The sequence below is a fragment of the Suncus etruscus genome, chromosome 4 (assembly GCF_024139225.1).
Source record: "Suncus etruscus isolate mSunEtr1 chromosome 4, mSunEtr1.pri.cur, whole genome shotgun sequence".
Taxonomy (NCBI): domain Eukaryota; kingdom Metazoa; phylum Chordata; class Mammalia; order Eulipotyphla; family Soricidae; genus Suncus; species Suncus etruscus.
The window spans coordinates 1,452,596-1,466,532 of record NC_064851.1 but is presented as its reverse complement, the minus strand read 5'-3'; positions in this window follow the sequence as shown (position 1 = coordinate 1,466,532).

Below are 13,937 nucleotides of genomic sequence, written 5' to 3'. Positions count from 1 at the left end.
GGCCCGGCCGAGCCCGCGCCGGACTCCAGAGCACAATCCATGCACCCTGCGCGGCTCCGCATCCGCCCGGCGCTGGCGGGGACCCGGGGACCGCGCGCCCGCCTCCTCCGGAGCACTTGGCGAAACTTGGCCAACTTCTGGGGGTTCCAAAATGGCTCCTGGGGCGCCCCGGCCGGGCGCACCGCAGCGCACCGGCGGCACCGCAGCGACCCGGGCTCCAGGTGGCTCGGGCGCGGAGCTGCAGGGCCGGGCGGCGTGGGAAGCGGGGCGGGCCCGGCCGGCCCGCGGCCCCCGCACCCCCGCGCTCGCTCGCTCGCTCTCCCCGCCCCCGGCCCGCCCCGGCCCGCCCCGGCCCGGCCCGCTGCGCATTGTTCCCCGGGGCCCGCGGGCGAGGTGCGCGCCCGAGGCATCGCTATGGAGACGCGGGGGCGCCGCCGGGCGCGAGAGGGGGGCTGGGCGCGCTGCCCGCGGGCTCCCTCGCGGCGGGGGCGGCGGGGCCGGGGGCGCGGGGGAGTCGGGGTGCGGGGGAGGCTGTCGCGCGCTGCGCCCCGGCCCATTTCGGAGCCCCACCTGGGCCTGGCCACCGCGCGAGCTGCTGAGGGGCCGGAGGCGGAGGTGCCGGGGTAGGGGCCCCTGCGGAGACCTTGAGGAGGGTTTTGGGGGGACCGCTGACAAGTCCCCGAAGCGGAGACTCGGAGACGCAAGTGTCTGGGCCCGACAGAAACTTTCCCCTGAGTTTCAAACCCCAACGGCTGCTCGTTGGATCCGTTCCCGCTCTGCTGAGAGCGCAGCGTGAATGGATTGGGGGGCCCCGAGGGACCTGCATTGGGGTGGCAGGGGCGACTCGGCCTGAGCCTTCAAGGACCCGGCGCTGCCCCCCACCTCCGAGGCTCTCGGCTACTCCCCAGGTGCGGGTTCCCACCGTGGCGCGCTCGGGAGAGGGGTCCGTCAGCCCCCCCACATCCCTCCTTTCCAAGCACGGAACTTTATTTCTTTCTATTTGGTTTTTTCTTTTTGGTTTTTGGGCCACACCCGTTTGACGCTCAGGGGTTACTCCTGGCTATGGCTCAGAAATTGCCCCTGGCTTGGGGGGACCCTATGGGACACCGGGGCATCGAACCGCGGTCCTTCCTTGGCTAGCGCTTGCAAGGCAGACACCTTACCTCTAGCGCCACCTTCCCGGCCCCAATTTCTTTCTATTTAATTTTTAAAAGTTCTAGGGAAGGGCCAGAGTGATATAGCACAGCTGCCCGGGCGGGCGCTTGCCTTGCAGAGGGCCGACATGGGTTCGATTCCAGGCTTCCCATAGGGCATCCTCCCAGCACCACCAGGAGTAACTCCAGAGCACAACTGGGTGTGCCTCCCCCCAAATTCATATAGTCACCGTGAAATGACAAAGTCCTTCCTGGTTGGGATCCCTCCACCCGTGCCCCTCCCGACCCCCATTTACTTCCTTCCCTCCAGAGAAGCTTTTTTTGCTTTGTTTTGTGTTTGTTTAGTTTTGGGGACACTGGGGTTACCCAAAGGCTCAGGAATCACTCCTGGCAGGCCCCGGGGGGACCCTATCGGGAATCGAACCCGGGTCAGCCGCGTGCAAGGCAAATGCGTGCATGACACTTGGCCACCCCTCAGCTCCACCCCCTCCTCCCGGTGCCGCCCAGGAGGGACACTTTAGCGGGGCCTCCTGCCAGGAATATGGGGGGGCTGGTGGCGGATGAGGGCTCAAACGGCTGCCAGGCTTTAGAACCGCGCCCCCCGCAGCGTCAGCCTGGCCTCCCAGGGGCGGAGAATCTATTCTTGTGGCTGGAAAGAGCCCCTCAGCCGGCCTTTTACAATCTCAGGGGGCTGGTCGCCTGTTGGGCCTCTTTTCCAGGCTGAGCGCTCAGGGCACGAGGCCCCTCCTGCAGCCCCCGCTGGCAGCCCAAATAAATTCCCCAGAGCGCCTCTGAGGTGCTGACAACGGCCTCTCTGGGAGGCCGCCACTCCCAGAGTCACTGACCCGGAGTCACTCCATGGACTGAGCCGGTTGGTTCATCACGGAACATTTCGGTCCCGGTCCTGGAGCTTCTGGAAATGTGCCTGGGAGCAAAGGATGAGCGACATCCTTGCCCTGAGCGTGGCCTTTCCCAGACAGTTCCTCCTCCTGGTTGGGGAGTGTCAGAGGGCGGTTTTGGGGACCCACTGGGGAGGGAGTGGGAGCGGCGAACAGATTGAGGATGGATGGATGGATGGATGGGTGGGACTGTTCCCTGAGCCGGCCCTCGTTTCACAATCAGACGTGAAATGCAGTGGGTTGGGTTTAAATAAACAAAAGCCCCCCCCCCTCTCCCCCCGCGGCCCTACACTTGCTGTTTCTGAAACTCAAACACCGTGAAAGGGCCCTATGCTTTCCTGGAACCAACACCTGCGTTTTATCGGTGACCACAGCAAGGCCCACGCCCCTTCCTGCTGTGCCTCTCAGTCCTGCAAACAGCGGGCAGGGAGGAGTCCCGGTCCCCCGCGAGGGGCTCCCGAGCTGGCAGGTACTGTTGGTGTGAGGCTGGAGGAGACGGCTGTGAGCTGGGCCAGGATGACCAGGCTGAGAAGTGGGCTTTGATGGGGAGGCTTGGGGGTGAAGGTCTGACCCCAGCAGGAGGGACTGCTGAGACAAGCCCCCCCACTTTCCCAGGATGGCAGGAGTCTGCAGCCCGGTACTTGTATGCGGTCAGTATGGTTCTCTCTGTGTCCATGATCTGGTCATGGCGCTGGGCAGGCCACACTCACACACGGGCATCTTCTTTGGTCCCAGAAAGCCCCAGACGGTGTGACCTGCTCAGCGCCCACCTCGACTCACCCCAGGGCCTGACTCCCACCTAGTGGTCTTCCTAGAGACCCATTGGGGGGCTTAGAGTGTGGCCCTCTGGACGCCCCCCCCCTCCAGGCTCATCAGTGTGTGCCTAGGTGCCAGGCAAGGCCACCCACCCCAGGTGCACCCATTCACAGGAGGGGCAAAGGAGACATGTGCAGGAGGCTTTGTCCCTGCAAATCCTTCGCCCCCAGGGCTGGCGCACACACACACACCCAGCTCCTGCCACTGCCACTGGCCTGCCTCTGACTGCCGGCACACCACACCCGCCCTAGAGCTGACAAGCAAGTCCGGGCTGAAGCCCCGTTTTGCTTTTTGCTGTTGTTGCCTTTTTTTTTTTTTTTTTTTTTTTTTGCCTTTTCTTTTGGAATTCGGAATGGGAAGAGGGTTTGTCAGGGCCCCTCCCTGCCCGCGTTGGGTTGGTGGGTCTGACTAGGGGTTGTGAACGGCTTAAACAGGGGCAGAAATCAGCCCTTTAACTAGGTTTCAGCCCTAATCAAGCCTTTTTACCCTCCACCGCTTCCATGACAGACCCAGATAACGGTGTCAGCAGAGACTAGGTCCAGCTCCTGTCTAGAGAGGACTGGAGGGCGGGGGAGTGATTCTGGTAAGGGCCCCTTCTCAAGTGCTCCCAGTTAGGCCAGCGTCTAGTCATACCTGCATAGAACACAGTTCTGGGAGGGTTTTTGGAAGGTTCTGATCATACCTGCATAGAACACAGTTCTGGGAGGGTTTTGGAAGGTTCTGGAAAGTTCTGGAAGGTTCTGGAAGCTGACCTAGGCAGGACCCACAGATGAAAGCACTGTAAGCACAGTGGACATAGTTGGACATATGTTGTTGGACATAGTGTCCATCCCCCAATGGACAGTGTCCCTCCTCTGATATACACAGTGTCCGTCCCCTTACACCTCGGGGACAAGGGCTGAGATGAGTGTGCCCAGACCCCATCCCCACCTCCCAAGCCACTGCCAGTCCTGGGCAGGCCACCTAGGCTACACTGGCCTCTAGTGGCCAAGCACAGGCTTTGCCCAAATGGAGGGGCTGATCAGTCCCGACCCAGGCTCTGGGAATGGGGTGGGGGGTGACTTCTCTCTCCAGAACTGGTCACCAATGTGACCCTCAGAGTGACCTGAGCTGGCAACAGAGCTCCTGGAGGTCACTTGGGAAGCACGTGGATGGAGGTTTCCAGGGAGACACGGGCCAAGAGTGGGGGCCGGGCTGGGACCCAGGTCAGCCTCTTGCAAGACCTTAACCTAACACATGCCCAGCCCGGAAATGACTCTCATGTATTTCAGGGCCCACAACCCGCGGTGCTTGGGGCTGACTCCTGGCTCTGTTCTTGGGAATCATTCCTGGCAGTACTCTGGGGACCCTATGGGATGCCAGGGGTCAAACCTGGGTTGGCGGAGTGTAGCTCTCCCCCTGTGCTCTTACTCAGGCCCTAAAATGTTTTGGTTTGGTTTGGTTTGGTTTTTGGGTCACAACGCTCGCTCAGGGGTTCCTCCTGGCTCTACACTCAGAAATCGCTTCTGGCAGGCTTGGAGGACCATATGGGATGCAGGGATTCTAACCACCGTCCTTCTGCATGCAAGGCAAATGCCTTGTGTCCATGCTATCTCTCTGACCCCACCTAAAATGGTTCTTATTTGGAACTTGTGGCCACTTCTGCGTGTCCCCCCTCACACTTTCCTCACGAGGGACTCACAACCCAACACACAGGACGGCCTTCCCGCATGCTGCATGCCAGCCCAGGTCCTGGGTCTGGGTCTCACCCTTGGGAGAACCTCAGTTCTCAGAACTCAGAACTCAGAACACACAGGCGAGTGAGAAGAGGGCCTGCAAATTCTGGCTGCGGCCCCTGGAATTCCACCCCCCCCATCTCTCCACACCAGCCTTGGGTGTCAGAAACGGAGCCCAGGCCTCTGGCTGGGGGAGGGTGAGGGTGTTAGGACCAGGGCTATCCCTGTCATCCGCCATCTGTCCTCACCCAGGGCTCAAGAAGCAGCCACCTCTCTTACTGGACCATCTGCCTTTAAAAGACACCCCACACTCCAGGGACCCTGGGGACTTCAGGGGGTTCTGAGGGCCTGTGTGACATGACCTCACGGGGCTACTGATGCCAGCCTGGCTGCCAGCCGGGAGGGGGGGAGAGCCAGGTAAGGAGCCCCCATTTTGCTTATTTTTATTATTTATTTATTTATTTATTTATTTTTGGTTTTTGGGCCATACCTGGTGGCACTCAGGGGTTACTCCTGGCTCTGAGCTCTGAAATCACTCCTGGTAGGCTCAGATCATCATATGGAATGTCAGGGATTGAACCCGGGTCCAACCTGGTTCAGCTGTGTGCAAGGCAAATGCCCTACTGCTGTGCTATTTCTCTGGCTCCCATTTTATTTTTTTATTTTAGATTTGGGGCCATGCTTGATGATGCTCAAGGCTTACTCCTGGCTTTTTGCTCAGGAATCACCCCTGGCAGTGCTCAGGGGAGCCTATGGGATGCCAGGGGTTGAAGCCAGGTCAGCTATAAGCAAGGCAAGTGCCCTCCCCGCTGTGCTATGGCTCCGGCTCTTGGGATCCCCCCACTTTTAGCTTCTGTCTCGATACCACATTCGGCAGTGGCCGGGATGGCATTTGGGGTCCCGCTTGCAGAACTGTAGCCTGGACCCTGTTCTGTGACCAGCCAAGACCACTCTTTTGCAGAGGCCTCTTTTCCCTATGCTGTGTCAGTCAGACCCAGGGTGGCATTGCCAAGCTCCTGGACCTCTTGGAACCCTCTGAGGTGTGTGTGTGGGGGGGGGACCGGGAGGCCGAGTTGGTCCCCAGAGGGCTTCACCCGGCCTTGGGCAGGGCCTACACGGAGCCAGGTGGGCTGGAAGGAAGGAGCCGCTGGAATCCTGGAATCCGCAGCTGCCTCGCGCGACTCCTGCCTGGATCAAAAGGGAGGAAGATGGATGGGGGGCCGGGGGGGGGCTGGGGGGGACTCAGGTGCCGCCGGCATGCTTGGGGGAGCTGGGAAGCTGCAAGACTCCAGCCCAGGACGTCCAGGGCATGCTGCCACTTGCCTGGGGCCGGGGCAGGAGGGGCTGTTGGCAGCCCTGGCAGCTGCAAGTTCCAACTTCTGCCGAGCGTGTAATTGGCGGCTTTGCAGGACTGCAGAGGCCTGAGCTCGGGGCTGGGAATTTGCTCAGTGTTGCCCCTGGTGCCCCCAGGGTGCTCGTGCCCCCTCCGCTGGCAGAGTTGAGCCAGCAGGGAGTGGAGGGGGTGTTGCCAGTGTTTGGAGAGTTCTAGGGCTTTCTTTGGAGCAACCAGGGTAGAACAGACCCCTGAGAACACTTGACTCTTCTGGCCACTGTCATCCCCTGCACAGGGGATCCAGGGATTAGGCTGAGCACCAGGTGCACAGATGGGATGGGAACAGGACTCGCCGTGACCCCAACAGACCCCCCAATGCCAACCCTGAGTCTTTTCTGACCTTCCGATGCTGGGGCAGCCAGGGCCGTCCATTGGTTAGCTCTGTGTTCAGGTATAGAGGCCCTAGGCTCCATCCCCAGTCACCCCCTCCAAGAATGACAGGAGAGAGAGAGAGAGAGAGAGAGAGAGAGAGAGAGAGAGAGAGAGAGAGAGAGAGAAGAGAGAGAGAGGAGAGGAGAGGAGAGGAGAAAGGAGAGAGAGAGGAGAGGAGAGAGAGAGGACAGAGGAGAGAGAGGAGAGAGGAGAAAGAGAGGAGGGAGAGGAGAGAGAGAGGAGAGAGAGAGGAGAGAGGAGAAAGAAAGGAGAGAGAGAGAGGGGCCGGGCGGTGGCGCTAAAGGTAAGGTGCCTGCCTTGCCTGCGCTAGCCTTGGACTGACCGGACCTCGGTTTGATCCCCCGGTGTCCCATATGGTCCCCCCAAGCCAGGAGCAACTTCTTTTTTTTTTTTTTTTTTTTTTTTTTGGTTTTTGGGCCACACCCTGTGAGGCTCAGGGGTTACTCCTGGCTATGCGCTCAGAAGTTGCTCCTGGCTTCTTGGGGGACCATATGGGACGCCGGGGGATCGAACCGCGGTCCGTCCTAGGTTAGCGCAGGCAAGGCAGGCACCTTACCTCCAGCGCCACCGCCCGGCCCCAGGAGCAACTTCTGAGCACATAGCCAGGAGTAACCCCTGAGCATTACCGGGTGTGGCCCAAAAACCAAAAAAAAAAAAAAAAGAGAGGAGAGAGAGGAGAGAGAGAGGAGCGAGAGAGGAGAGGAGAGAGAGAGAGAGAGGTGTTGGTTGGAAAAAACAGAGCTTCAGATGCAGAGATAGGTGTAGACAGAAATAGGTTGGTGTTGGGGACTGTGACCAGTTTGAGGCCATCTTTGCTGTTTTCTCTGCCATTAACCCAGTCTTTTACTTAAAAGGCTGCAAGTAGTTTTTGCTGTTAAGTCCTTGAACTAAAGAGAAAAGATATGAATGCAGCTGCAAGATAAAAATTTAGTTCCAGCCTGAGAAGAGCAAAAGCTGCCTGGTACCTTATCAGAAACTAGGCCTCACTTCTTAAAATCTTCCCAAGCTAACAAGGCTGTTATTAATAAGTATATGTTACCTTGTCTGTTCAAAAAACACTGAGGCTAGCACATCTTTGCCCATCTCCTGTTAATTAGGCAGTTAGGAATGCAGCTAGAAGGTCATAAGACGTTCCCATAGAAACGACACGTCCAACACGACTTGTAAGCCCTCCTGCCACCTAGCCCACTGTCCACTTCCTTATTTTAGAGAATGATTTAATTTCTTTGTTTCTTGTACCCGGAAATATATTCTTGCCTTATATGGAGCAATGTATTGGCTTTCGCGCCAGAAGTATAATTGACATCACCTTGTACTGCCCCTTTTCTCCTTCACTATATAAAAAGAAACTGTAGCCCAATAAACTTGCCTTTGAACAGTGAGATATTGTCTTAGGCCATTTATTATTAACCTCTCTCAAATTTTTTATAGGTGTGGTTGTGATTCTACTCAGCAAAATAGGAGTGCAGTTGTCCAGAAGTCTCCCCAGCTGAATCCTGCTGGCCGGGCCCCTTTGGGGGGGCTTCAGGCACCTGCAGGTTGGTGCAGGAGCAGAGGGACAGGCGACCCTGAGTGTCTGCAGCCAGCCTAGGGCCAGAGAAATAGGAGAGAGGGAAGGAGGGAGGGAGAGGGAAAGACAGACAGACAGACAGACAGACAGACAGACAGACACAGAGAGAAGAGAAAGCCCAAGGCAGAGCCAATGAAAGAGAAAGTAGGCCCTTCCTCCCAAGGACAGAGCTGGCCACGCAGCAGCTGTGGTCACCTGGCCAGTGTTTCATTTCACTGACTTGGGGCTCCAGGAGGGTCTTCAGACCCTTAATCCACTCAGATCCTTTCTGAGCCTTGACTCGTGGCTCTGAGCTCTGAAACTACTTACTCCCGGCTCTGTGCTCAGGGATAACTCCTGGTGGTGCTCAGGGGACCCTACGAGGTGCCAGAAATTGAGCCTGTGTTGGCTGTGAACAAGCCCAGCACCGTCCCCACTGTCTTGTCTCCGCAGCTCACCCCCCATTCCTTTCTCAAAACTCTCAGCTGTGTGACCCTCTGAACCCCCAAGCACAGAAGTTTCCAGAACTGCTATAGTCACCAAAGCCTGGGGAGGGGGGTGAGAGGGGGCTGGCAGTGGTAGCCCCGGGCAAGAAACAGCGAATTAGACAAATAGTTTCCCTGAGGATCCCAGCAACAGGCCTGCCCAGAGCTGTGCCTCTGCGGGTCATGGGCACGGAGGGGCCCGTGGGATGGGGCACACACAGACGTGCTGTGGAGCTCCCGGCCCAGGAGCGCTTTGGGGAACGCTCCTCCCCCAGTAGACTCCCTAGTTTTCCCTCAGGCCCTATCGAGCTTGGACACGGGCAGTGACAGACAGACAGGCCAGGCGGACATGAGGGGCCACTGGTCACCCACACTTCAAGCCAAGGGCTTGACACGGCTGAAGCTGTGACCGGTAATATGGAAGAGGAAGTGGCGAGTGTCTACTCCAGACAGACAGGCAGACAAATGGTGAAATGTGGGTGTGGACAGTTGGTGCAGGGAGGAACTGGGGGGAGTAGGGGAGACCCCAACCCTGTGAAGGATGCAGGGTCTGAAAGTGGACAGAGACAGTGGAGAGAAGAGCAGGGCCAGCGGCAAGCCCTGTCCCTCCTGCCCCCTCGAGACAGAGCTGATAGTGCAGCCACAGGGTGAGCAGCCACTCTACCTGTGTCCCCCCAGTTTCTGCTGGAGCCCCATCTTCTCCCTCCTTCCAGCTGTTCCCACCTTTATATTTTCAGGAAGACAAAATGAGCCTGGTCAGACCACAGAAGCCTGTTCTGAAACTTTCCTTAAGGGGCCGAGGAAACCTCTGGGTCTGCGAGGACCACTAGCAGGACAGGCCCTGGATCTAGACCCTCCATGTGTTGGATCTCTTTGGGTCCTGGATCCAGCTGTGTCTGAAGGAGGCTCTGGACTGGTCTGTCCATGTGACTCTTCCGTTTCCTGTTCGCCTTGAGCTGGTCCGCGCTAATTTGCTGCCTTCATCCCGCCTCAGAGGGAAGCTGGGAGGTGGCAGGGTCATGGGCCAGCCCCCAAGGAACCAGCCAGGCTGGTGCTCACGGTTGGTTGCAAGGGGTGAGTTGGGGTAGGGGGATCCTTGGAAAGTTCCTTCATTGTGGCTGGCAGGAGTAGGGAGTGCCTGGGCAGGCTGGCACGAACATTGGCTGTCTTCTGGGAGGTAGGTATGCAGTGTGCCAGCCCCCAGTACCTTCACTACCTGGGTCGGCTCCCGCCAGGAACTTGGGGAGGGTGGCTAGCTCTGCAGTGGGTTTGTGTGCCCTCGGGTTTCTTTTGTTCTTTTTCTATTTTTTGTTTTGGGGCCACATCCAGCAGTGCTCGACTTATTCCTGCCTCTTCACTCAGGGTTCATTCCTTGGCAGTGTTTGGGGAACCCTGTGGGGTGCTGGAGATCGAACCCAGGGTCAGCCATGTGCAAGGCGAATGCCCTCCCTGCTCTGACCCCTTATTTCATTTGGAGGTAGAAACCCACCTTTCTTTCCTTCTTCCCCTCAGCCTTTCTCTCGCCCTCTTCTTCAGTCAACTTAGTTCTGCCAACTTAATTCCACTAGCTTAAATAAAAAGTTGAATTGGTGACACTAGTGTCAAAGTTTATGTAACCCCTATGCAAAATGGCTCCTCTCACAACCACCACGGCATATACATGCCCCATCTATTGTCTCCTGGTTCCATCTGCTCCCTCCCTCCCTGCCCTGCTGAGTCGCACAGATGGATGACGTCACCTGGCATTTGCTCTTCCTCTGGAATTTTTGAGGGCCACCGACGGCACTCAGGGGTTCCTTCTGGCTCTGTGTTCAGAAATTGCTCCTGGCAGGCACAGGGAACCAAGTGGGATGCCGGGATTTGAACCACCGTCTGCCCCGTGCCCTACCACTGTTCTGTCTATCTCTCTGGCCCCTCTTTTCTAGTTTCTGTTATCCAGCTCGCAGGTTTTTGTCCTCAGCAGCTGTAACTCTGCTGGTAAAGCATTCCAGTGAGATTTTCATTTCACCTACCAGGTTTTTCAGCCCTGATATTTCTGTTTGAAGTTTTCTCATTTCTACTCTCATATACTCTTGAGTCTTATGGTTTCTCTGTTCCATGGTTTCTTTGAGCTCTTTGAATAGCCTTAAAATTTTCTCTCTAAAGTCTGATCAGGGCTGGAGCGATAGCACCAGCCTTGCATGCAGCCGATCCAGGACAGACAGTGGTTCGAATCCCGCCATCCCATAGGGTTCCCCTAGCCTGCCAGGAGCAATTTCTGAGTGAATAGCCAGGACTGAACCCTGAGCGCCGCCAGGTGTGATCCCAAAACCCAAAATAAATAAATAAATAAATAAATAAATAAATAAATAAATAAATAAATAAAGTCCTGATCCAGTGAGGCTATGTAGGTGGCTGAGGCTGGCTGAAGATGTGGTCTTCAGAACTAGCATCTCCAGTCACAAGGTATGGCTGGATAATTCTCTGCTGGTGCTTGGTGCTCATGGACTGACTGGAGGTACCTCTGGATTGGTCCCCAACTCTATGTTCTCCTCTTTACAGTAAAGCCCCCAGGTCTGAGGGAGAAGCTGCTTGTGGTTTCGGATTCCACAACTATCTATCTGCCTGCTGGTATCTCTTGCCAGTGAGTGGAAAGCTTGTGGTGGAAGTTTCCTGAATTGGTTTTATTCTCTTCAATCTTGCATAGGTTACTTCCTGTCTTGGCATTTGCTTCCAGACCAATGCTCCTCAAGCCCTTGGGATTGGGGCATGAGCTTCCACTTCAGAGTTAAAAAAATTTTTTTAATCACATCATTTAGGAACCAGAGAGATAGAACAGGAGGGCACCTGCCTTGCATGTGGCTGACCCGGGTTTGGTCCCCGGTATCCCATAGGGTCCACGAGCCTGCACAGGAGTGATTCCTGAGCGCAGAGCCAGGAGGAACCCCTGAGCACCACAGGGTGTGATCCAGAAACCAAATCCCCCTCCCTAAAAACAAAAAAGAAATCCCATCTTTTAGAGTTTTTGTCTGATGGAAGTACTATTTCTCTCCCTTTTCTGTTAATCCCTCCCCAGGACCTCCCCTTCCTGTGCCAGGCTGCCCACCCCCTCCCGCTGCAGGCTGGAGTGCTGATCTGAGGAGCACCTCTGGATGGGTGTGCGGCCCCTCCCCAGAACAAGGTGTAGGTGAGCAGCAGGAGGGAAGACATTTGCCTGGCAAGCGGCCTATCTGGGTTACATCTCTGGCATCCCATACCATCCCCTGAACACCGTCAAGAATGACCCCTGACAACCCAAATATACTCAGAAGAGCGCCCCCAGGAGAAACAGGCTTGACCATTATGCCATCATCAAATTCCCTCTGACCACTGAGTTGGTCATGAAGAAGATAGAAAACAACAACACACTCGTGTTCATTGTGGATGTCAGAGCCAACAAACACCAGGTCAAACAGACTGTGAAGAAGCTCTAGGACCGCAATGGCGAACCTATGGCACACAGTGCCAGCGGTGGCACGTGAAGGCCTTGCAGCTGGCACACGGGAAGGTTCGCAATTAATAAATTTATAAACCTTATACAGAATTTTTAGGTACTAAAATCTTGTTATTAAGGTTTAATTGACGTGCTGGCACTTTGAGGAAATTCTTTGGTTTTGTGCGGCAGTTTGGGCACTCGGTCTCAAAAAGGTTAGCCATCACTGTTAGGACATTGATATGGCCAAAGTCAACACCCTGATCAGACCTGATGGAGAGAAGAAGGCATTGTTCAGCTGGCTCCTGACTACGATGCCTTGGATGTTGCCAATAAGATTGGGATCATCTAAACAGTCCCGCTGGCTAATCCAAAATACAATCCTCCCCCCCCCCCAAAAAAAAAGAATGACCTCTAAGTGAAGAGCCAGGAGGTACCCCTGAGCATCACAGGGTGTGATCCAAAAACAAAAACAAAAAACCAGAAGGTGTAGGTGGGGCCTGTCTCACTCTAAGGGTCTCTTTGCAAATGAGGGGCGCCCAGGAAGCAGACAGGGTCACCCTGAAGAAAGATGGGAAGTGAAGGCACGGGTTTGGATGGGCTAGAGGCCAGCAGATTGAGGGTCTAGGCTCTAGACTAGGAGGTAGGAGGCTGGGCCCCAAGGCAGGACTCCCTGGGGACCCCCAGCTGGACCGTCCGAGCTCAGCGCTTGCACTGCCGTCCACGGCCGCTGGGCGGTGAAGTCGGATGCGTCCCAGAGCCGGGCAGGCAGCCTGCAGAGGGCCAAGGATGGGCTGACAGTCTCTGGGAGTGGGGGGGGGGACCCTCGCCACTGACCTTGGGGCGCCTGCTCCGGACACCCCGGACACCCTGGCTACTCTTGACGCTGCTCCTGGCGTGTGAGTGAGCGAGAGGACAGTAATGGTCTTCTTTTCCCAAAGCTGTGGCAGCCCTGTGGGGGTCCTTTGCACCCAAATCTGAATCTGTGCTGCCCCCTTCCCAAAGCTGCGGCTGCACCAGCGTGTCCAAGGCCTGGTCACCAGGGAACAGGCTGAGGGTCTGCACAAGCCGGGACCCAGAATCCCAGAAGAGCCGGGCTGACCTCCAGAGGTGGGCAGGAACCCCAGCAACCCCTCTTACAGAGCCAAAGGTCAGGAGAAGCAGGGTCAGTGCCAGTGTGTAGGACCCCAGATGGGAAAATGGTGGGAGGGGAAGAGGTGTGTGGGGAGGAAAAGAGTCTGGACCAGGGCCAGGGAGCGTGAGGGACCCGAGGGATGTGGGCTCCAGCTGTGAGAGGACCCGAGGTGGGTGGATTCTCTGGAAGGAATCAGAGGACTGGAGTGGCCCTGTGTGAACCCAGAGAAAGGGAAAGAAGGGACCTGGAGAGGGGACAACAGAGTGGTGAGGGGGGACAGTAGGGTGAGGGTGTTGGGGTGGGTATGAGGAGTGGCCAGGATTAATAGAGTAGGGTAGGTGGTGACAGGCCAGGGGTGGAGGGTGGCGGGACCTTGGCAGCAGGGATGAGGGGTGGTGGAGGCTCTGGAAGGTCTCAGTGGGACCAGTCCCTGGCCTGTTGCTCGGGCTCCAGTGGGGTGTCAGCGACTGACCTTCCTGCACCCCACTCTGCCCTTCACTGAACCCCCCTCACTGAATCACTGAGGCGCTGGGTCCCCAGGATGGAACTGGACACAGCCTGGCCCCAGATCCGTGCAAGTAGGGGTCTGTGGACTCACAGATGGTGGCCCCAAGATGGTGCTCACCTGGCCAGGTGCACTGGCCCTGCTGTTGGGGTGGGCAGCCCCTGCAGGGATGCCCAGTCTCACCTGGGCCCAGGGTGCAGAGCCTGGGGGCATAAGGAGGGCCCATAGCGGGTACGGAAGGGCAGCAGCTGAGACAGCCCGTCCCATCCTCACCGCAGGCCCTGTGCCCACTGCCAAGCAGGTGCCCCGATGGCATCCCCTCCTCCAGTGGGTTACCTGTGCTTCGGGACCGGGCCGGGGGGTGGGGACAGGAAAGGCCGACTCCCCTTTCTTTGGGGCCGAGGCACATTCCTGCTTGCACACACACGGGCAGCAAGCGTGT